Raw genomic sequence first — 25914 nt, 5'->3', positions numbered from 1 at the left:
CTGCAAGATAGCTAAAGAATTTCTGTAATGGACCAGACAGTCCTATTGCATCTCACTGGTTGACAAGTCTCTGTTGTAATTGTATAACCCTACTGCTGTACCCAGAAAGCAGCCATAGATAATACAGAATAGAATGGACATGAGTGGATTCCAGCTATGGATCATAGCCTCAAAACCTGCTCTATGGTTTTGACAAACTTACTGTTGGGAAAAAAATCATATGTATTCAGTCATTTCATCCATGGATCAAGGCACAGCAATGGACTTTGAAACTAACAATTTCTGCACAAAGATTTAAAACAGGGGCTAATGCGCTAGCTAATCAATAGGCTGAACCTCTGCTGCAACACTGGCATCCCGGATGTTTCCCAGTTCCAGTTCTGGCTGCTCCAGTTCCAATCCAGCTCTCTGTTTATGACCTGGGAAAGCAGTAATGGATGACTCAAGTCCTTGGATCCCTGTACCTGTGTAAGAGACCTGGAAAAGCCCCGTCTCCTGGATCTTGGCTTCAGATCAGCTCATCTTGCCATTGAGGCCATTTGGAGAGTGAATCAGTGGATCTCTCTCCTTCTATCTCTGTCTCTCCTTACCCCTGTTAATTCTCCTCTCAAATAAAAATAAATAAATCTTTAAAATAAGATAATAAAATAAAAGGTTTAACATTCCTGTCTCTGCTGAGCACATGTCTTTGTCTTAGCGTATCTTTTGTTGTTCCAGACTTGTTTTGAACATTTATGTTTTGCACAATTTGGTTCCTGGCCAGCTCCGCTCTCCACTGCTGTACATATTCCCACTGAGGGGATAATCAGGCCTTCACCTCTAGTAAGAAAAGGATACATGTAAGCTGTCTTCCTGCCAAAGCCGAGTGAAAACCCTTTGGCCATGGAGGAACCAGTGCTCAGTACAGAAGCTGATCTTCCTGTCTCTTCTTGATGTGAGCAAACTATTTTTTCCTTGCAATGCCTATGTAAGACGAATCTTTATTTCAAAATTTTCTTGTCCTCATACCACTTGGAAATGGAGAGGGAGAGAGAGAGAGAGAGAGAGAGAGAGAGAGAGAGTGTTAGTTCTTTCATTACCTAGATCTTAGAATGGCCACAGCAGCTCTAGGTGGGTCTGGCTGAAGACAGAAGCTCAGAACTCCATCTAGGTGTCCCTTACAGGCAGTGGGGCACATGAGCATTTGAGCAATTCTAGTTGCCTCCCAGGGTTTGTGCTAGCAGGAAGCTGCATTTGAAGCAGAGGAGCTAAGAGTTGGGCAGACACTCTGATATAGGATGGTTGCGGGCATCCCAAGTGAAGATGTAAGCCTCTGTGCCCAACACACTGCATGTGTCTTTCATGGGTACCTTAACGTCTGAGAACCACAGAATGGGGATCCACACGGCAGCCTCATTACTGTGTCATCTGTTATCCTTCACGCGGTGGGATTCTTCCCAGAAGTAGTAATGGGTCCCATTCACTTAACATTAATGTATCTAACTGCATTCTATTTTCAGTATTATTTGATACAGTCTTTTGTATGCAAAAATATGTACTTGAGATCAAGTCAAGTCATTGATTTGTGCTAAACCTGTGCCTAAAATATTCTGCAATGATCTGAATTCTGAAAATCTATTCTAGGCTAATTCAAAAGTATAATGTCACATTTTTTTCAGAATCCTTTTTATTGAAAAGATATTATATGTTAGTTTAGTAAATCTAGATTACTGTACCATATCTTATTGTAATATTATTCTGTTAACAGAGCTTTTGTCAAAACAAATAAAAACTAAAATGCACAGGGATCTAACTTTTTAAATTTATTTTTATCAGAAAGGCAGATATGCAGAGAGAAAGAGAGACTGAGGGAAAGATCTTCTGTCTGCTGATTCACTGCCCAAATGGCTGCAACAGCCAGAGCTGAGCTGATCTGAAGCCAGAAGCCAGGAACTTCTTCCAGGTCTCCACATGGGTGCAGGGTCCCAAGGCTTTGGGCCGTCCTCCACTGCTTTCCCAAGCCACAAGCAGAGAGGTGAATGGGAAGCAGGGCTGTTGGGATTAGAGCCAGTACCCATGTGGGGTCTTGGCGCATGTAATGTAAGACTTTAACCACTATGCTATCATGCTGGGCCCACACAGTTTTATTCCAGACTTTCCAATATGCAAAGCTCACTCAGATGTTCTTTCTTGTAAAAACCTGTTTTATTTTCAAACATCATCAAATGTTTAGAAATATAATTTCTTTTATGCAGTGAAAATTATAAGTGTAAACCAAAAATATGGAATGCTTGACAAATTTGTGTGTCATCTTCACTCAGGGGCCAAGCTAATTCTCTCAGTATCATTCCAATTTTAGTACATGTACTGCCAAAGTGAGCACCTGAATTCCTTAAGTTCCTCTTCATATCATGACAGAAAGGAGTGAACTTATTCTGACAGTATCTCTATTTTTATCTACACAATGTAAAATGACCACTGGATTTCTTTTAATTGAATCATACCATAATAATCATATCTTTTTGGACTACTGGAAATACTCTTAGTTGAATGAAAAATAGATCTAGCATGTATGGTTACCTTGTGACAACTGTGGGAAAGCATTAAAACATCATAGAGAACACTTTTTTGAGTTCAACAAGATACAAAAGCTGAATGTCATGAAGCTGAACACATATTACAGTGATTTTATCAATGATTTTGATGGATAAACACAGCGATTCAATAATTACAAAAATTAAGGAGTAACTGCTGGTTTCTTGATCATTAAACAAAAAAGCAAACACAAATTTATTGGCATGATCCTTCTGGTGGAGTGGGAGTGTCTTTATTTGTAGTTGCATTAATGCAGGCCACTAAGGGACCATTTAGAACACTAGATGAGGTAATTTACTAACAGATCCCTGGACAATATGAGAGAATTAAAAGACTCCATAAAATTAACAATGTCTAATCTTCTTTTATTGGTGAGATGAGAACAAGTGTGTGATATCATATTTGGAGCATTTAGCCTTGACAAAGTCTTGACAGAAAGCATTCATTATAATAGTAGCAATAAACCTACGTAATTTGGAAGAACTTGACAACTTTTGTTTTTATGTTTTGCTGGTAAATTCTGGATTATAAGTGAATCAAGAAAGCATTATTGATTCTTTGCAATAATAAACATACTGTTAGCATACATTCTGACTATATGGCAAATAATCTCAATTTGCTTTGTTCTCTAGGAGAATATGATAGTGTTCTTTTAGTTGAAAGTCTTAGAATTGTTGTAGTCCATTTCTTGGTGACTAAAAAAAAATTATCTGAGATTTGATAATTCAGGAAAAGCATGTTTGTGTTAGCCCTCTGTTCTGGATTTTGCATTTGAGTTGGGTAGCCTTCTGGTAGCTGACTCTTAGCAATTCCAATCAAGATAAGAAAATTGGAGGGGCTAGTGGTCTACAAACAATCAGCACAGCTAACCCATCCCTGAGAGTAAAGTATTTAATCCAACCATGAAGGCTCTTCCCCATAGCATAATATCTCTCAATATTGCGCCAATGGTGATCAAGTTTCAGCACGAGTTTGGGCGGAGACAAATCACGCTCAAACCACAGTGTGTACTTTGCAAAAATAAGGCAGGTCCATTTTGCATTAAGACTCCATTACATACTGTATTCTGAGTTTTACCTTGATAGAGAGGAGATCAATAATCTTATTAAAGCACTTCTGAAATAAGAATGTTGAGTCAGGGGGTGAAGCCATCACTGTGTTGTGGCACAACATAGGAGCATTGGTTGGAATCTAAGCTACTCCACTTTCTATCCAGCTTTCTGCTAATGTGCTTGGGAAATCAGCAGAAAATGACAAACGCACGTGTCCTTGTCACCCACAATGCAGACCTGGATGAAGTCTCAAGTTCATGGAACTGGCCTGGCTCAGCTTGACCTGTTATGGCCATTTGGGAGTGTTAATCGATGGGTGGAAACTCTCCCCACTTCCATAGCTCTGTCTTATAAAGAAATAAATAATCCTGAAAAACTGTTCTAATATGACAATATTACTCAAATCTGGCTCACAAGGAATTAAGGCAATAGAGGTTTCATTTCATAACAATAAAAGATATCAATGACATCGAATCATCCAAAGAGCAGGGAGCCTTCCTCTTGCTGTCACTTAGCGTAAATCTGACCCAAAAGAATATTTATCTACAAATAGATATGTGAACTAGAAATGTGGCATGCACTTAAAGAACTCTATTTTTATTTATTTTAAAATAAGTGGAAATTCTAAACTTGTCTTTTTGTAATCTCTGGCTGCAAGTCACATTGGAATCCCTCCAAATTGGAATCCCATCACAATGGAATACTGCCATTTCAAAATGCCCTCTTGTTTATTCTCACGAGCACCACATGCAGCAGAGCAACAGCAGTGCGTCCAGGGGGTGTGACGAGGCTGATCAGGAAACGTTTGAAAAGGCTGGAGCAAGAGAGGTGTATTCTCAGCTAGTTCTGGTGGGAAAGCAGGATTCTGTCAGCAATAAAAGGACAGCAATAGATAAAAAGCTAAGCTTTGTTTACTTGGGCTTTGCTATCCTGAGGTTGAAAGGCTGCCACAAGGATGTGGCATGATGATGATCAAACCTCAGTACTGTGGGATTTTTGATTCGTATATGAACTGCTGTTGGCAGCTGTTCTCCTGTGACCTCCCAACCTACTTCAGTGACACTCTGCGCATGTTACCTCTCCCACTCAGTACAACTCGTACATCTTGTTTATTCTTGAGGGAGGACCTGTAGTTCCTTAAGAAGAAATGCCCAATGAGGTCAGTTTTTTGATCCCTTTTGTGTCTGGATGTCCTTACCTGAACAACAGCTCTGCTATTAGGGTGAAATTCAATTTTACTGTGAAACTGAAGCAATGGTTTCACGATTTTTGGTTGAGAAGTCTGAAGAGTTCTAACTCTGCACACTTTGGATGTGACTTTCTTAAATTTATAATCCCATTTGCATTCACACACTTTATAAACCAACTTGTCTACTTCATTTAAAAAATAAGTAAATTTGTTTCCAGTCTCCAAGTCTCTGGTTTATATACTAAATCTTTTATCATGGGGTGCATAAAACACATCTGTTGTACATGTAGGATATTAATAAATCAGTTTTTCTATGTTTTAAAAAAATGATTGGGGTCAGCACACTCAACCAGCGAATCCTCTGCCTACTAATGCTGGCATCCCACAGGGACACCAATTCATGTCTTGGCTGCTTCACTTCCAATCCAGCATCCTGTTTATGGTCTGGACCAGAAGCATTGAACAGTCCAGAGCCTTGGGAACCTACACCTGTGTGGGATACCAGAGGAAGCTCTTGGGTCCTGAATTCAGATTGACTGAGCTCCAGTCATTGTGGACATTTGGGCAGTAAAGCAGTGAATGGGAGATCTTTAATCCCACCTCTCCTTTTTTCTGTAGATCTGCCTTTCCATTAAAAGTAAATAAATCTTTTTAAAGGAAGAAAATTTCACGTATTTCACAGTATAACTTTAGGTGTCCAGAGATACTTCCCCTCTACTCTGTCTCTCCCGAGTTCCTATCCACCATCTTTCTTTGATACTTGTCTTTTTTATTTAAAAAAATGTTCATAATGACATACTTTCATTTTATCTCATGATCATAAACTTCACTCCACTAGGTAAGGAATTCAGCAAATAGAAGGAGAAAAAAAATCTGACCACAAAGGAGATTGTTTTGCCAGCTGGGGGGACAGAAAGGGAAATCAGAAGAGCTCAACATGACATCATTGACTGAATTTGGAGTGGCCATGAAACAGTGAACACAGATAGTTTGTTTCTAGAAGCTGACAGTAGTCTTCGGACAACAGCCACCCGAGGATCGAGGACGTCTGCCCTGCATCCCTGAGGAACTGCATTCTGTTGAGAACCTGAATGAATCTGGATCTGGCATGAAAGCTTAATAGCCAAATTCTCACCTTGTAATTGCTGGCATCATTTATAGCACACTGGTTTGTGTCCTGGCTGCTCCACTTCCCGTCCAGCTCCCTGCTTATGACCTGGGAAAGCAGCAGAAGATGGTTCACAGACTTTGGACCCTTCACATGTATATATATGTATATATATTTTCCCAGGAGTGTTTTCTAACCCTTAGATATTTTCTCTTACAGGTTTACATTTTTTCATACAACCAGAAGTTAGTGGTGAGTCAATCTGAAGGCAGGAGCTAGGAGTTTGTTCCAGTTTTCCACATGGGTGCAGGATTCCAAGGCTTTGAACTGTTTTCCACTGCTTTCTCAGGCACAAGCAGGGAGCTGAATGGGAAGTGGAGCAGCCGGGACAGGAACTGGTGTGCATATAGGATCCTGGCACATGCAAGAAAAGGACTTAACCAATGGGCCACCACATCAGGCCCCAGAGGTTCACTTTTTTAATATTGATTTTTATTTGTTTCAAAGGCACTTAGAAGCAGACAGAGAGAAAGAGTTCTTCCAATCACTGGTTCACTCCTCCAAATGATGGCAAAAGCCGGAGGTGATCCCCGTTAATATTAGGAGTCAGAAGCCCCTTCCAGGTGACAGGGGTCCTAGATTTGGGAATATCATTCACTAACTTCCAAGTCATATCCTAGGAGAACTGGATAGGGAGTGAGCTCATAGATCTGCTCTAGAAGAAGTACAAATAGAGAGGCCACATTATTAAATAATGTGTATACTGTTAGTGCCTTCAATATGCCTTTGTGTGGGGTTTTTTTTTTTTTGAGACTGCAAGTGATGTAATATAGTATGAAATTTTGCTGTTTGAATTTTTGAAAAATGTAGTACTTTAGCAAATATTCTTTTACCAAAAACATGAATTTGTAAAATCCATAGTGAAATTTAACACAAAGTCATCTAATTCAGGCATGTCCTTTCCTTCCTGCCTTCCTTCCTTTCTCCATCCTCTGTCCCTCCCCTCCTTCTTCCCCCTCCCACAAAAAATCCTTGTGCAACAATTTAGGTGTTCTGAGATGACAGACTTTGAAAAATCAATGTTTATATTAATAATCTAGATCACTAATGAGAGTTTTTTCTTGGCTGGTGACCTGTGCTACCCACCTCTCCAGCTCTGAGTAATGAAAGGAAATGTTCTCTAAATATTCAATCTATTTACACATGAAAGCTTTAAATATTCCTCCCATGCATATAAACATATTTCGCAGTGCATTTCTGAAAATCCATTCTTAAAATACACTCTGCACAGACTTCCAAATGGATTCTGCAGAGAATCTGAGGTCTTCTAAAACAATTTGCTGAAATATGTTATTTCTAATTATGGCAGGAACAGTGAGTGAGTACTGGTTTGGATACGGAAGATTTTGACAGTATGTTTAATTTTAAACTGAAATGGAGAGAGGAAAACTGAGTGAAAATGTTTCTCATTTTCATTATTGTTTCATTGCTCATAACTCTCCTTTATTAATAACTCAGATGTTAGCAACATCCTCTTGTGTCTGGGGTACCTGGAAATCTTATTCCAATATTCATTCTCAAAGTTATGACATCTATATCTCTCCCAATAGCTTTTATGATTTACACCATATCTACCCCTTGCCTTTCTCTACCTACTCGTTTCTGTAGCCAAGTATGTCCCTCTAGTTTTCTCCCAGTAGCAAACACAGAAATGTGTAGTTCAGGTTCTTCTCAATTTTCTGTAAGAAATACAATGGAAAGTAGTGTCTTGAGGTTCTTATGAGCTTATTAAATTGTTATGAAGTTGCAAGCAGTGATTTCCTTAAACTCATTGCAATCAAACTCTACATTCCTACAAAAATGACAATTCTGACATGTGGCTCTTTGGGAAGAGTTGTGACCCTTTTTCTTGCTACTCCTCTCAGAGGAAGCCCCCTCTCAGGGGCTGCATGGATTATTCACCATACTCTAGAATTTAGTGACTAACTCTTTATGCAGAATTGTAGATTTTATTATTTGTGCACCCTGGCATTGTCCTGGAAAAATTACTAAGATATGTTGAAAGAAATACTCTTTTCTTGGATCACTATAGATGGGAGTTACTAGGAACTCTGCAGGTAAATGGTTCCTCGTAACCATTATCCTTTGACCTCTTCCTTTATATGCAGGAAAGTTGGCATATTCTATGTCTGGTTTTAATCTGGCTGGTGTTACACATCAGTCTATATGTTGGAAATTCAGTCTGAAGAAGGCCCATACATTCTTTTTGTTGCAATAGTATGTAAGAAGCCAGGTAATTATTCCATTGTGTGTAAAATGTGCTGAGAAAGTACTACTTGTTCAGTGGGTTTTTTTTTGAGCAATAACAGTCATACAGAAAATTTAGAATGTAAGATAGAGGGATGTGGAATGCATGTTGAAATACAAATTACACTTCTCTTGCAGTGGCCATAGATCCTTGTTTTAGTTGGAAAAATCATAGTCGCTCTTTAATATCTACTTCTTAAGCTACTATTTCTATACAAAGCTGTATGAGACCCGAATTAGAATTAAATTTACTCTAGTCATTAACGTTATAAAATACACTTCCTTAAAGAAGATATGGTTGTTTCGTCAAAACAGTATCTTGTACAGTATTCTCAATAATTGTGAGATTACTGAGTCATGACAGCCCAATATTTGAGCTGCCATACAAGAGTGGAGTTTAATGTTGAATATACACCAGAATTTAACTAGAAAAAAATAAAATTGAGTATTGATGAAGAAATGGGATATATATACACACACACAGATGGAGAAAAATGCTAGGGCATTTTGGAGAAAGAAGTATAAATGAACTAAAAATGAAATTGGAACTTGATATGAAGCTTTTAGGAGACTGATTTGATTTGATGGGAGTTTCAATTTGCAACATTTCAAGAAATGCTGTGATCTTCTAACTCTTCATGGAAAATAGTGCTAGGAAAAAAAAAACTGCATCAATTTAAGACTTTTTGTACCCAAACAAACTTACACTAATTTGTTATAACATGTCTTAAGATATTCTAGTTTTTGACACTAGGAAGGTTAACTTATCAACTTGAATGAATCCCTTTCAAAGCGACATAAATTCTGCTAAGATTCAAACAAAGGCGAATATCAGTAATAAGGTGAAGCTTGGGTGAAATGACAGTGAGAATGTTCCAGGTTTATGAAAACTTTATGGAGATAATACCTCAAATAAAGAGCCTATTTAAGAAGGAACAAGATGGTATCACAGATGAAGTCCACAGTATTATATCAATTATGACTAAATTCTTAACTTACTCATTCCATAATTGGAGAGGCTGATGATTAACAACAGAAACAGTAGCCCTTCTCACAGACATTTTGAGCATTTCAGCTTACACAGTGTAGACTGAAAATTTAAGTGTAGACTGAAAATTTAAATTTAAATTATTTACTTGATGATTGTCAAACAGTTGGGTCCAGGTCAGGTGCAGAAAAGGGCAAAAGTTTCAAAGAAAAGTTTCAGCAAATGTGAGCAAGATTCTAGAGCAGTTATTGGAAGAAATGTGTCAGGAGATGAATTCTGACTTCATCAGCGTCATCCTGAAAACAAAGCATAACCCAAGCATTGGTTACAAGCAGGGGAAAGTGCATAAAGCAAAAGTGGGCCTGTCAAGAGTGGAAGTCATGACAATTTCTCAGCAGGCTCACGTTGCTTTGCTTGCTGCCTTTCTGAAAGGCAAAGAATGATAACTTCTGCTTATAAATGATTCTATTTTGGAAAAGTTACCTGAAAACGTAGCTGAGAACCCTGGAAGAAACCTTCTGCAGATGCTTCTTCATATGACAGTGCTTCAACCCATGTCCACTTCCCAAACAAGCATGCTTTTACTGCAGTTGTAATGGGAGCAAGCATTCGGCTCACACTTCGGTTTTGACTTATTGGCGTTTGCCTTCTTTCTGCTCCTTAATTGTGAACCGCATTTTTAAAGGACTCTCATTTTCCTTCAGAAATGATGTAAATAGAAATTATTAGTATCTTAAAATTCCCAGGACCGTCAGATCTTTAGAAATGGACCATATAAGTGATAATGTTTCTTACAAAGTTATCTTAAATCAATGGTGCTTACATTGTGACATAAAATTTTATATGTAGCCTATCTTTTGATTCAATTTTCTCTGAAAATCTTCAAATTTTCTTACGTATTTGAACATATAATTTGAGTCTGATTATCCAACATCATGAATTGGTGGCATAAATGTAGAAATCTAAATAAGTGGGTAATAAAGAGCTATTAATATAACTGAATGGTAACATTCTCATTCTTTTCTTAGCTAGGAACTTTAATATTTAAAATAGGTATATTATATTGACACACAATAGCTGGTTAACAGCATTGACTGAAAGATGTATTTATACACATCTTTTGCATGAGAATTTTGGAGATAAAAGACCTATAATATGATTGCTGTGTCACTGTTTATAATATGTTCTGGAATATTTGCACAAATTAACACCACTAGTAGTCTTTGGTTGTCCTATAACCCTGCATTGCATTGCATTCCACATTCTGAATCTGCAAGGCAACCATTTTTTTAAAGATTTATTTATTTTATTACAAAGTCAGATACACAGAGAGGAGGAGAGACAGAGAGGAAGATCTTCCGTCCCATGATTCACTCCCCAAGTGACCGCAACGGGCCGGTGCTGCGCTGATCCAAAGCCAGGAGCCAGGAACTTCTTCTAGGTCTCTGACACGGGTGCAGAGTCCCAAGGCTTTGGGCCGTCCTTGACTGCTTTCCCAGGCCACAAGCAGTGAGCTGGATGGGAAGTGGAGCTGCCGGGATTAGAACCAGCAACCATATGGGGTCCCGGTGTGTTCAAGGCGAGGACTTTAGCTGTCTCTGATTTCTAATATAATTGCAATTCTTTTGCATTTTGTTTTCTGTAAATGGTTTCTCATCTTTGCTCATTTTCCTATTAAAACTCTTGACTTCTTTACTAACTTGTCACAAACTCCTTATAAAATGGATTTTAATACTTTATTTTCACATGCCAAATATCTTCTTCTGTCATCATTATGTTTGCTATGTCCTTTACCAAAAATAATTTTTTTAGTGTCCAAACAATGTGATTCTGAAAACTTCTGTAGTTGATTTCAAGTATTTTCATACATCCAGGGCAGAAAATTACTCCCTAGATTTGTTTTCTTCTGAGAACTGGGATATGGGACATGAGAATGTTTTGTTCTACTTTAAAAATATCTACTTTGGAACAAACTGATAACCCACAAAATAACTCAAAAATTCTTGGTTTTGTTAATGTTTCCAAAGTTTTATGACCAAAAAAAATTACAGAAGAACTATAGAAATATTGTGATGACTACCCACCTACTCACAACTGATATTCCACAAGTCTACACACCTATAGACTTTCTTTCTAAAGAAAGTTAAAACTACATGGATATTTTTATTTTGAGTGAAATTGATGGTTTCTTTTAATTCCATTTTCCTGAATTTGAATATAAACAACTAAGAATATAGTCAGAACATTAAGCTTAGAGAACCCTTCGAAGAACTTCCTCTCTGTCTTTATGATCCTGTTACCAATTCACTGTATGATTAATTTTTTTTTAAGATTTTATTATTATTGGAAAGCAGGATATACAGAGAGGAGGAGAGACAGACAGGAAGATCTTCCATCCTATGATTCACTCCCCAAGTGAGCCACAACAGGCCGGTGTGCGCCAATCTGATGCCGGGGACCAGGAACATCTTCCGGGTCTCCCACGCGGGAGCAGGGTCCCAAAGGTTTGGGCCGTCCTCGACTGCTTTCCCAGGCCACAAGCAGAGAGCTGGATGGGAAGTGGAGCTGCTGGGATTAGAACCGGCACCCATATGGGATCCCGGGGCGTTCAAGGCGAGGACTTTAGCCACTAGGCCACGCCGCCGGGCCCTGTATGATTAATTTTATTTGCTTCAGTTTTTACTCTTTAGATTTATGTGTTTTAAAAGCCAAACAATAATCAATGCCTTGGTGACTTCCGCTGTCTTCCCTATCCTGTCCAGCTGTTGATTCTCCTTCCCACAAGCAACCACTTAATTTTTTCTTGCTTGTCATTCAGTTGTGTCTTCCAAAACTTAGCAAATACTTGACATGCATTTCTATTTTTTTCACTTCTCGCACAACAATGTAAAAATATACACAAGTCTATAATTTTCTCTCTCTAGCTAGGCTAAAAGATAGCATTCATTCTTCCTGGCACGTAACACTGTATTATGGCTGTTTGTTATATAATTTAATCAAACTGTTATGAAATTAACGTTTGGATTATTTTGGATTTTGTTTCACATTTGTAGAAGGAAGTTTTATGAGTAGATTTTGTGGAGGTAGGATTTCCTGGTTTAATGACATATGTAATTATTTCATGTGTTTCCAAGTCTGTGTGTTTTGAAACTGTTTGAACTCTGATTAAAAAAAAAAAAATGTTGGGCAGTTCCCGATGTTGTAGCCTCCAGGTTTAGTATGTTTTCAAACTTTTGTAGTTCGGCAGTTTGATAGATGAGATTGCATTTTACTGAAGTTTCTTTTTAGGTTTTTAAGTGTTTTATTACCATTCTAAAACCTTACAAGTATATAAGTAAACATATTCACACTCTGTCATTTCAGAGTGCCCATCAATTGCAAATACTACTATTTCTTCTTCTTCTTCTAGAAAACTTTTTATTTTTAATTTATGATATTATTGTATGATATCATTGCATAGGCTCTAAGATTTCACTTTCCTTCTCCCCATACACTCTCCCCCACATTATTACAATACTATAGTCCCTCATAAACGGTCACAAGTCCATCACTCTGCCAGCCGAGAGCATCCTAACAGTAGATACTGACAATGGCAGACAGTCCAACATGCTGTTGTAAAGATATATTTACAGTTTCATTGGAGTTCATCTTTTATACTGCATTGTATCTTTACACCTGGATATGATAGTCTCTATCGCACAGTTACTATGCATTCCCTTAAATGACAAGCCAGAAAACAACATCAACAACAGGAAGAAAACTAGAAAATTTACAACATGAAGTTAAATAACATGCTTCCAAATAACCAATGTGTTGCTGAAGAAATGAAATAAAAATCAATTGCCTTCTTGAAGCAAATGTTGCTACTGTATGACCTGAGTCAGTGAAGAAGTTAATAAGAAAAAACAACTTTTTGAAGAAATGGAAATAAAAACAAAATTATCAAAACCCATGAGATTTAAAAGGGACATTTATAACGGTGCTTACAAAAGACTCAAATATCTCAAATCAATAGTCTAATAATGCATCTCAAGGACTTATTTAACAAGAAAAATTAACAGGTAGCAAGTAATAATATAAATCACAGTAAAAACGCATGGAATTGGAACTAAAATCTACAAATTGCAACAAGAAAGAGCCATTTTTTGAGAAGATGAGCAAAATAAACTTTTAGCCAGACTAACAAAGAAAAGCAAGAGAGAAAAACAAAGTAAAATTAGAGATGAAAAAGAAATTGGTAAGGTGATTTCTTCTTGAGGAATAGATCCTTTGGTCATTATATGGTGTCCTTCATCTCTAAATATTTGCACGTCAAAATTTATACTGATAGTATAGCATAGTATAGTATAGTCGTAAGAAGGACTGTATCAACTTGTTTTTCTTTTCCATTAGCCTGAAATATCTTTTTCCATCCTTTAACTTTGTTTCCACATATCTTTGTTATTAAAATGTGTCTCCTGTAGACAACAGAGAGATGAGCTTTGTTTTTTGAGCCAGTCTACTAATGTATGAATTGGTTGATGAGTTTGATCCATCTACATTCAGGGTTAATATCGATAGGTAGTAATTTGGTCGAGTTATTTTAGCAATAGGTTCTTCATTGCTTGATTTAGCTTTATTCTGTTGTTTTTGATGGGGTATTTGCCATGTATGCCTTTGGTTTGGGTAAGTGCTATTGTTTTTCTCTGTGAGCAGAACATCTCTAAGTATTATTTGCAGGTCAGGTCAGGTCTGGAAGAGGTGAATTCTTTGAATTCATACCTAATGTTTCTCCTTTTATTAATTAAAATAATCACCTTTTCACATATTTGAAATCTCATATGCTTTAGGGGCTATCTCTCCCATTCTCAGTCTAGTTGTGGATGGCTAGTAATTCTAGGTCATATCCCACTCTCTTTCCTCCAATGACTGAGAGATGCAGAACCGGCAAGTTTTGAGCTACTAACATTGGCTGTGTAACAAAAGTCTGTATTCTAGTCTTCACATTCACATTGATTTTATGTTATTTGTCACTTGGGAACAAAGCCCTTAGTTCCTGTGTATTTTCACAATTTTCTGTAATAACAGTTTAAGCACTAGTGAAAAAAATCTTTGTTTTTTAATTTGAAAAGTGAAGTAGCAGAGAGATCTTCATGCTCTGGTTCACTCCAAAAACACACAAGAGCCAGGGCCAGGTCAGGCAGAAACCGGGAGCCAGGCACTCCATCCTGGTCTCTCATATAGGTAACACAGTCCCAATTACTGTGACCATTGCTTTCTTTAAAATAGTAACAAGGGGTTGGATTGAAATTGGGGTGGCTAGGACTTGAACTGTCACTGCAATATGAGAAGCTGTCATGGCACTCTGTCGTTTAACCTAATGTAACAACCAATCCCCAATTTGTAATCATATTTCCTAGAAAATTTAAGCTGCTTGGTAACCCAGCATGTCTATAAAACATAAAGCTTGATACCAAAGAAACCAATAATTCTTTGTTATTTTTGCCTGTATTTATATTCTAAGTGATAGATTCTGTTAGAGTGAAATATAATAATGTGTTAGAATGACTTCAGTGGCTGGTGCAATGCCTCAATGGCCAGATTTTCACCTTACAAGTGCTGGAAACCCACACAGGCACAGGAACCCACACAGGTTCCGGCTACCGGTTTCTGCCTGACCTGGCCCTGGCTCTTGTGTGTTGAGACCAATTTCTTTTTTTTTTTTTTTCATGAACATAAAAGAAGTGCGAGGCATGTGCACTTTGGCAACTTACTGTTAGGAGCAGAAGGTAGAATTCCTGCAGTATTCAATCGGTGATGCACTGAGACGATGCAAGGTGTCAGGAGAAGACAGGTGGGGAGAACAGAGGTCTCCTGTCCAGCAGAGCGAGCTTGTCAGAAAAGGGGCCACCGAGGCTACATGACACTTGGAAAAGACAAAGAATGGCAGGAGCAAAGCGGAAGATCTCAGGCAAAACAAAACAAAACAAAACAAAACAAAAAAAACCACAAGCCCCTGGTGTGATATGAGTGGGTGAAATTGCCACATGATGTGAAGAAGTGGGCACTGGCTGGATCATGAGGTACCCTGTATGCTTAGCAAGTTTGGACATTTTGTAAGAGATCTGGAGTGTGAGGATGGTCCATCAGTCGGATTCTTCGGGCAAATAAATGGGAAAACGGATTACAAGTTAGGAACAGAGCGGCACTATTTCACATTGCTGCTGTGAATGAATGATAACCTATGCAAATGAGTAGCAATTCTAGGCTGTTCTGTATTAAGTAGATGGCTTATCGATGGATAGTTGCTCTTCCAAACCCATTTTCTTGAGGGAGATTTTGGATAATAACAGCTGCCATTTGAAAATACATTCTAGACATTCTATATTGTCTAGAAAATATTTTCTAGACAATATACAGAAAGTCAAGCCAATGAAGTTAGTACTTAGGACAGCTTTGTATGAGTCATAGTCCCAGCAGAAAGCAACTGCAGACTAAAAAGAGAGAGTGCACTTCCCTCAGTCGCTTCACTTTCCAAATGCCTGCACAAGCCAGGCTGTTTAGCCAAGATCCGGGAACACCATCAAGGTCTCCCTTTCAGGCAGTAGGAGCCTGAACACTGGAACTATCTTCTGTGACTCCCATACTGTCAGGAAGCCCTCTCTGCAGCCAGCCAGCTGACACTCAGGCAGACACTCCCATATGGGATGCAGTAGTCCCACGAGGGTCATTCATTTGTACTCAGCCTTATTTCTGCCAGCCTCCAACAGGTGACAGACGTTTTCCCAATTCAAGTGGACATCAGAAAGTAAGTGAGCCCATTGAACTCCCAGGTGAGGGAATTCCCTAACAGAGCTCTTAACGATTGTTCTTAAAAAAAATGTGCTTCAAAAACGGACTCCCAGTGAGACTGTTATATGTATCTTGACAATAGGGTGCTGGACTTTGTACCAATATTTATACCTACAATGTCAGGAAGCACTTAAATAGCAGAATGATGGACTTCCGACTGTTGTTGAAGGAGTATGCTATTGTAAACATATAGGGGAAAAGGGGAAAACAGTTGGGGGCAGGATAGGAAATAGGGAGTATTGGGAATCCGATTCTATTGCCTGAGTTACCCAAGTTATCTGTTCTACTATTGACATTTAAATTATTCAGATTTTGACACTTAGAAATAATCCTTGCATAAGCTATGCACATGTCCTTGATGATGCTATACATACATTTCAATTCAAATATATCAGTGAGTGAAATTTCTGAATCCCTGAATATTCATATGTTCAGCTTTAATAATCACTATCAAAAACAGTGCTCTAAAGAAAGTTTATCAATGGATATTCCAAATAATTGCTCCACAGAGTTACCAACAATGTATTGCCATTCTTTCAAATCTTAATCATGCGCAGTGGCAAATCATTTTGGTTTTAATTTTCATTTTCATAAGGACATATGAAATTGAGCTGACTGATCATTTGGATTTTTTTTACAGTGGCAATTTATACCTTTTGTCCATTAAAAAATAGAGATAGCTTTATTAGTAATTTATTAAAAATGTTCTTTAACTTAAATATAATGCTTTTCTTTGGACACATACACATATTTATGTGACTGTGTGCATACAGGACTAGCTTTTTTACATATATACACGTATGTATGCACACACAAGCATCTTCTGAACACTTATAAGCTAATACTATTTCTACTAAATATTCCTTATCCATTTGGCTGAGTCAGCAGTTCTGTGTAATCTCTTTCTTGTGACTTTCATTCTATTTTATTTCTATGTGTTATAATTCATCTAATGAATTTGTGATAGACCTTCCAAAGATGTCTATTTCAATATCTCCAATTCTACATGGTATTGTCTCTTTGCCACTGAAAGACAGAATCTTAATTTCTTCCACCTTCAGCCAACAGGATGAAATCAAGAATACTTATGACACATATATATATATATATAGATAGATAGATATAAATATATATGCCTATTTCAGATTCATGCAAACATTTTGGTGGGTAAATGAGTGAAAAAATAGTGTTATTCTATTCAGCAATTTAGGATTCCCAGATCGCCAGATATTCAACAGTTTCAACACTTGCCAATGATCCTAGGAAACAAAGATTGTGGGAAGCAAGCAAGGTGGAGCTGTATGGACCAGGAGTTGATCTCAAAGTAGCACATATTCCTTCTGGTTATATTTTATTGGCAAGAACTGAATAGCATGGCCCTATTTAACAGCAGATAACACTATGGTACAGTTGCATATCCATCAGGAAAAAAAAGTAGCAGAATTTGGATGATTTGTACATATGTTTTAATAGATGCAAATAACACATTTAAGTTAAGTTTAGTATATTTACAGATAATGAAAGTTTAGAACATAAAAATACAAGTAGGTAATATTTTAGCAATTCTTCTGGTGTTTTTCTTCCTTCTCTCAGATGAAACATTGTCTACAGTGAAAACTCAAACATACTGGTTTTAAGATGTAAAGCTGAGTATATTTTTCTAGTCAGAGTCTTTGAGAGCATAGAAAGATAATTTTAAAATATGTGCTTGCAATGCAGAAAGACATGGGTATTCTGGAATTTAGTGACCATTCTGTGGTTGACTGGTTAGCTAGGGGATTGCACTTCCATTTTTCTCCATCTTTTTCTCATTCTTTTTTACAAGAAAGGAAGGAAGGAAGGAAGTAAAAAGAAAAGAAAGGAAGAGAAAAGAGAAAAGAGAAGAGGGAGGGAAGACCCTGTGTATGTTTTTCTTTTCTCCTTAGCTTTATTTCGAACTCCGTACCTCTGAGACATTTTGGACTGAATCACTGAGTGACTGCACATCAACACAGGTGTTCCTGTATTGTGCAGAAAAAGAACATGTGTAGAAAATCCTCGAATACTGATTGAAGGCAAGCTAAAACAATTCAATGATTTATTTTTAAAATTAGATGTTCCCAGATTTGTATGTGTATGTTAAAATGACTTTGGCTAGCAATAAACTCTGCATGTCTAAAATATATTCAAAAAATGGGGAACTGACATATACAGATCTTGTACATTCTCTCAAAGTTTGAAACTACATCTGCCCTAAGAAAGCCCATATTGAAAACTAGTAGCCTTGATTAAAAAAAAAAAATTGCTAAAAAGACCTGTCCCTGGGCACACCCATCTTTGCTTTGCTTTGGTGTCATTCAGTTACATTTCTGTTTAATTACCAGGTCATTGGGAGCCAACATTTTAATACTTTCATCTAGAACACAGGTGCAGAAAATGTAATTTTCACATTCACAACTCTTTAATAATATTGTTTTTCTTGCTGTCATGAGAAATACCGATGGTTTAACAAGAATAACATCAAATTACATTGCTCAGTAAAAATTCCAAAATATTGTTTTTTGTTTTGAAAAAGAGATTCCCATAGAGTACTGTTACTAGTAAGTTTGAATTTGAGTCCACCTTCTAAAATAAAAATGTATTATTCCCAAGTACTCTGTACACATTTATTTAGAATGAAATTATCTCTTAAATTATGTCAAGGACATCTATTAATGTTGGAAATATTAGAAGATTCTCTTTCAGTGTGAGAATGTTCAAAGTGCTTTTACCTTTGAGCAAAATAACTGCGTCTTGAATAAAAGAGGATCACATTTTGAATGTCTGAATGATGGTGAATTCTTTGCAGATGACTTTAAATCAGAAGCAACTACACAAATTATTTTCAGCTTAAAAGTTAGTTACATTCAGAGCTTCTGATGCATATTTTAATAACATAATGTTGCAGCCTTAACGAGGACTGCATTTGTCTTTAAGTCCACATGGTAGTGAAAGCTTAATATTAAAAAAAAAACTTTTGTCTAGCAAAAATGATTTGAAGATGTTTTGCTCCATGCATGTGAACTCAGCAGGTGATTCTTGCCTATCTTTGATGTCAAACAGCACAAAACTTCAGTGAGTAGTAGCTTCAGAAATGCAATAGACAGAGCTGAGTCTTCATATGAAGCTCATGCTTGAACTACATCAGAAGAACTGACATCTATTATGGTGAGCAAAGACAAGTGTTTGAAAAGAGATTCAAACAGAAGTGTCAGAATTTACAGTGCATAGTTTTATATAAGTTGATTTTAACCAAGCATATCTCTATGAACTCTGCAGGGTAGAAAGGAAATTTCAAAAGGCAGAGAAATTGTTGTCATCTAAGGGCATGGAATGTTTTAATAGCTTAAGGAAGAGCATTTCTGAAAGGTTATGTGGTGATCCATTTACTTTGACTGAGTAATAAGGCCTGTCATTGTGATAGTGCAGTTTTTAACCCTTAGAACAATAGCAAAGTATGTGAACCAGAGGGCAGAAAGCGGCAGACACGGAACCCGGAAGAAACTTCAAGTTTCTGCCTTTCCCTACTGACACTGGCTGTGAATTTTCTGAATCTCATCCAGCCACTAGAGAGAAAGCAAACAAGAAGCAACAAAGCAAGAACCTAGTGAGTCTTACTGACCTCAGCAGAGATAAGCAGAGAAAATTCAGTTGGGTTTCTAAGAGGGTACTTTTCAAAAGCTTACCTCTACTTGTGTCTTTTCCTGGTAAGCTTTCTTTTCTTTAGGACAATGCAGAGGTTCATTGTACCCCATGGGGGCAAAAAGGAACCTGAATTTGCATTTGTGAGGATGAGTGGGTAAAGGTTTGTTTGAAATGGTATCCTAAGGGCTTACTCACAGTGGTTCCCTAAAATTACCCTCCAGGGGTCTACACTAACCTAACTGTCATACACTAACCTGTTTTTCTAGCCAGGCTTTTGCACTGCAAGCCCAAACAAATTTAAATTAAAGCAAAACTCTTTGGCTAGAGCACAAAAACTCAATTTCTATGCAGTGGTTTCCAGCTTGTAATCAACATTTAGCTGTGTGAGCTCTACCTCTTCTTAACCTACAATTAACACAATTAATGCACTACATGCCAAACCACTTGTTTAGTTATTATACTGTAATATTTGCTTTTAACAACAAATCTGCCTCCTTAGGTCAGCTACTAAAAGCCTCCTCTCAGGAAAAACAATCGGGTTAGTCAGGTTCAAATTTATCACTCCCTTGAAGGCCACATCTCAGTTCTCTTAGATTTAATGAATGAACTTATTACATTGCATTTAAATAAGTACTTTCTTCTCCTGAAGTGCTTTAACACTTTCAGAAGGAAAAGCAGGACATAGTCCAGTGGGCTGGACCAGCCTGGCGATAACCACGCGGGGTTGCCACGCTTCCTCTGTCATGATTCTTAATGCGAACTGACTCATAGAGGATTAAATATAATAATCTTTATTAATATATTTTATGAAGCATACACGTAATCATGAAGACACTTTAAAACCTTAAAATTTTTGATATTTTATTAGTTTTTTTTTTAGCAGATACAATATAGCTTGTAGACACAATTTTAACATGATTTTCTTTTCCACCATCCTTCTTTCACCTTCCCACCCTTTTTCCCTCTCTTCTTGTTTTAGCTTTTTTCTTTTCTTTTCTTTTTTGTTTTTGAGCTAACATATCTCAAAGTTATGTTACTGTTAAAAAGGCTTAACACTTCACTGGATAAGAAATTTAACAAGTGAAAGGCAGAAAGACCTTAGGTTAGTGGGACTATAGAGAATGGTTATAAACAGTAAGTGAATGAGGAAAGAATATTTCAATCATGTGAGGGATTTTTTAAAATTATTAAGTAACACTAAAAAACCCAACATTCACTCAGCTGAAAGTAAGGCCTTCCCTTCCAGGTAATATCTATTTCCTAAGACTTATGAAAACAAGAATAATTGTGTTTATTTTTTGATTAATGTCTTCCAATTCTCATTAATAAACTCTGAGAAATCAGGGATCCTCTTCCTCAATACATAACAGAATTCCTGATAAACAGTGAGCAATCCATAATTTTCCTAGAATATAATAAGCATGAGTGCATTCTATCATTATTTCATTTGACCTTCATAATTGCCCATACTAACACGGTGATTTTACAGTTGTGCAAACATAAATGGATTAAGTTGGTTGAAGACATGTGACTCCAAGGCCTGACACGGCAACTATTTCTCATTGCTGAGAATTCTGGTAGCCTAGCTCAGGTTTTAGCTGCCAGGAATTTGTAACCAAGGAGATCAAAGATGTATACAAATATTCACTGAAAAATATAACGCAGAAAAAAGCTTGTAAGTTGCTGTATTAGAAATGCAAATATCAGTCTATGGATGAGGAGAAGGTTAATTCGAACTACAGGAAAGAAGGCAATGGGGAGTTTCCCAGAAAAGCGTAATTGGTTTCATGTTTTCATTTTATAATTTTAACTCTTTCATGTGACTATTTTTAAAGTATTTTTCTTGTCCAAAGAGAGAATTTTACTTTTAATTAATTGTAGGTGCATATATATATATATATATATATATATATATATATATATATAACGTTATTCAACAGTGCTATGGTTGCTGATTGAAGCTCGTATCTGTTAATTTCAACTAGTATGTTATTTGGGAGTCATTCTTCATGAAATCTCTTTCTTACGATTGGACCATGTTTCCTATACCTTTCTATGCAAGCGATTTGGAGTTTTCCTGGACACTGTGACATATACTTTGGAGATGATGGATTGGATCCTTTTCCTCTGAAGCATATCGACCTATTGTTGTCTGTTTTTACCAGCAATGAATTTAGTTCGACTCAAACTCCAGACCCTGTCTCTGGGGCAGCAGCTCAGTAGTTCTGTGTTCCATTGCCTTAACGGGATTGCTGCGGTCTCCTTGGTGAGTGGACTGTTTATTCAGCCAGAGATTTGAGCAGACAACGTAGAGGAAATCTTCAGTTCCTTTTTCTGAATTTCTTCATCTCTGAAGTTGTTCAATTTTTCAGTGGCTGTAGTTACTCTGGATTCTGTATGATAGCTCTGTGCATGAAAAAGACTGCAGGGCCCAGTGCTGTAGCCTAGTGGCTAAAGTTCTCATCTTGAACGCACCACGATCCCATATGGGTGCAAATTCGTGTTCCAGCGGCCCTGCTTCCCATCCAGCTCCCTGCCTGTGGCCTGGGAAAGCAATCGAGGACAGCCCAAAGCCTTGGGACCCCGCACCCGCGTGGGAGACCTGGAACAAGTTCCTGGCTCCTGGCGTTGGATCAGCTCAGTTTCAGCTGTTGTGTCAGTTGGGGAGTGAATCATAGGACAGAAGATCTTCCTCTCTGTCTCTCCTCTTCTCTGTATATCTGACTTTGCAATAAAAAAACAAATCTTTCAAAAAAAAAGACTACATTTAAAAACAATTACTTTTCTTTGAAAGGTAGAGCTACAGAGAGGAGTGACAGAGTTCTTTGATTAACTGGTTCGCTGCCCAAATGACCACAATGACTGGACCTGGGCTAATTTGACGTGATGAGCCTCTAGATTTGTCCTGGTCTCCTGTGTAGGTCGGGCCGAGGCCTCGAGCCATCCTCCACTGCTTTTGCAGTGTACCAGAAGTGGAGCAGTCGGGATTCGAACCAGTGCCAATATGGAATGACAGCACCACAGGTAGAGGGTTTGTTTGCTATGCCACGGCTCCAGCCCCATGACTTGGTATTTCTAAAGTGTGTGGTGCAGATTGGAGCCCATCCTCGGGCTGACAGTGATCCAAAAGAGAAACTCACCATGCAGGTCTTTTCTGCCCAGAGCAAGCATTCAGAAACTTCTGGCTGATAAATTTATGATCCTCAGTGTCTTATTACACTTAGGTCTTTCAAAAAGCATTTTCATCTAAAATAGCACAGGGTTAGTTGAGTCAATTACTTACCTTAAAGTATAAAATCGCCATAAAGCATCAGATTTAAACAATCTTGATAAGTTTGTCATGGCCAAAAATTGTGCTGGACTGATGTTTTTGTACGTGTGTGTGTGTTCAGATGAGGATTTCTATATCAAAGGAATTGTTTGTACAGTACATAAGGTAAGGGTCCTGCACGTTAGCCTAGTGACCAAAGTCTTCACCTTCAATGCACCAATATCCCATATGGGTGCCAGTTATAACCCTGGTGACCCTGCTTCTCATTTAGCTTCCTGCTTGTGGCCTAGGAAAGCAGTCAAGGATAGCCCAAAGTCTTGGGACCTTGCACCTGTGTGCATGGGAGACCTAGAGGAGGCTCCTGGCTCCTAGCTTTGTATCGGCTCAGCTCCAGCTGTTGCGGCGACTTGGGGAGTGAATCAGCAGAAGGCAGATTTTCTTCTCTGTCTCTCCTTCTGTCTATATATCTGTCTTTCCAATAAAAAATGAAACAAATCTTTAGGAAAAAAAACAATAAATAAGGTAAATAAATTTCACAGTGGGTGCTTGCAGCACTGTAAGTAGGTCAATGTGGACAGCTGGTTATTTATATTGCTATGGTGGAGGAAGAATGTACTTACAGAATGAGTGGGACAGCTAGATTGGAAAGTAAAGGTAAAATAATTCACTTTTTAGAATATCAGATGAATGGTCAAGACTTTTTTTTTTTTGCACAAGAAAGAGATGGTCACATATACCTTAAGATAATCATGGCCGTAGTGCAGAGGGATGCAGGGGAGATATTCAGGGGCGCATCACAGTAATGCCAAGAAAAGGCCCAAATTAAGGCAGCAGCTGCATAAATCCATGTGAATTGAGCAAATATAATTAAAGTTCAAGAATATTTTTCCATACATAAGCCCTGTAATAGCTAAAAATAGATGTAAAATAAAAATCTTGTCACCATGGGAATCTAATTGTTAGAATATTTTGATTGATATTCAATTGCACATAAAACATTTATGAATTGTGATTTCAACTTGTAACTGAAAAACATTAAATTCTTTTGCAAATTTAAATATTAAATACACCTAATTGTTGTCAATTAGTTAGCATTAGACTGGAGGGAATTAGAGTGAGAATAAACTGACATTTATAAATTACATACTATAAGCTAGGCACATCTTCAGTACCTACTGGAATCCATGGAAAAGTGTCATCAAATTCCTGTTTTATAGAAATGAAAATGGAAACGGCCAGAAGTTTGAAGTAACATTTCCAAGGCCACACAGGCAGTATGTAGAGAATTTATTGTTGAAACTTTAAATTAGCTGGCTCAAGTATTTATCCTATTTCTGCTTAAATTACTTTTATTTGTGTTGAAAATTGTAGTTGAAAGAGGGAGAGGGGAGAGAGAGAGAGAGAGCGAGTGAAAGTGACAGAGAGTCTTGTCAAAGGCTGGAGCTTAAGTCTGTCATCCGTAACTCATGCCAGGCCTTCTGGATGAGTGATGGAGGAACAAGTTTTAGGATCATCAGTTGCTCCCTTCTGGTTGCACCTTAACGCAAACCTGGAAATGGAAGCAAAGCTGGGACTGGAAAGCAGGCACTCCACTATGGGATACGGTATTTCCAGCAGCATGGAAACTTGGATGCCAATTAGCCATACCAATAACTGCTTAAAAAGAAAAAAAAAAAAGGATTAGTCAGCCAATGAGCTTACTCAACTGGACTGAGCAACAGAGTGCTGAAGAAGTCTAGTATGGGAAAGAATGGTGCAGCCAAAAGATACTGTATTCCTCCCACAGTGACATCGCATCAGTTGTCTTAACCATCATGTACCAGTGCTACTTCTTATGAGAAAGAAAAATAGGGATTTACTTGTCTAGACACAACATTTGCTAACAGTTTCATATCATTTTCCTGAAATTGTAAGTTGAATGTGTTTAGGAATTGTTATTTTTAAAAATTTTTGTTCTGCAAAAACATCCTATATGCTGAAACTCATCTACTTAATGATTACAGCAAGTACTTAAAAAGCTTCCTTATTCCAGAGGAAGAAAGACAGTTGTATGTGGACACTAACTATTTCTGTTTAGACACAGATTGCAGAAAAGCAGTGGTTATATTTACTGACCAATCTAAGATGAAAGAAAGTTATCCTTACAAAATGAAAGTGGAGTTGATTGCATGAATTCTGTGTTCACAAAGTAGTCAATGTACTTCTTTCCAGATTTTATGAAGTGTTGAGTTAAAAACAAAAAAAGAAAAACTTCTCAAACATTAGCACAATGGCTTGAAAACCCCATGTATTCATGACGCCTCCTTTCCCCCTCCAAGAATCGTGGAACAGCTCTCAGATACAAAGCATAAACAAATGAAACTCTGTGGTGGCAGTCTGAAGGTGGAATAGCTCAGTGGACTGCTTCCCCTCATCTGGGACACTGATTGAAACTCTTGAAATTAAACATTGTATGAATCTTCCAGCAAAAGTCAACAAATCGTCTACATTCTATAAAATATACTTGACAGAATAGCAAGAATTTATTGAATTAAATTTTACATTTTCTGATATAGTTTAATGCAATTTAAGAATATGTGCCTAGGCAATAACTTTGCATTTTCACTGGTTAGGCTGTTCTTAGCCCTGTGCTTAAATCCAACCATGACAATAGATAAAAGCTTCTATATGTAACGAGAATCTGTGCAATGCATTGGGCACTCAACCAACTGGAAAGGGGCCTTGATTTAAAAGCTTAAAAGCCAAATGTGTTCTCCATCAAAATTACAAACTACTGCTCAGATATATTATTGGGTCATTTCACTAGCAGCAGACCACAGATATAAGCTTTATTAAAAAATAGTGGCATGTTTTAAATGTCCATTAATGTATGCTTAATTATAATGAAATGCCTCTAAAAGTCCATGTGACATCTACATGAAGATCAAAACA

The 25914-nt window shown here is 37.5% G+C and overlaps 1 non-coding gene across 1 annotated transcript; it reads right to left on the bottom strand.

Annotated features, from left to right (window-relative positions):
• Window positions 1-2255: 2255 nt before the first annotated feature.
• On the bottom strand, window positions 2256-2362 carry LOC118760259 (U6 spliceosomal RNA). The gene has a single exon (XR_004996679.2). It is a non-coding gene; the product is annotated as a U6 spliceosomal RNA (small nuclear RNA).
• Window positions 2363-25914: the final 23552 nt, after the last annotated feature.

The sequence above is a fragment of the Ochotona princeps genome, chromosome 25 (assembly GCF_030435755.1).
Source record: "Ochotona princeps isolate mOchPri1 chromosome 25, mOchPri1.hap1, whole genome shotgun sequence".
NCBI lineage: Eukaryota > Metazoa > Chordata > Mammalia > Lagomorpha > Ochotonidae > Ochotona > Ochotona princeps.
Note: the sequence above shows the minus strand (reverse complement) of the source record. Positions and strands in the feature narration are given on the sequence as shown.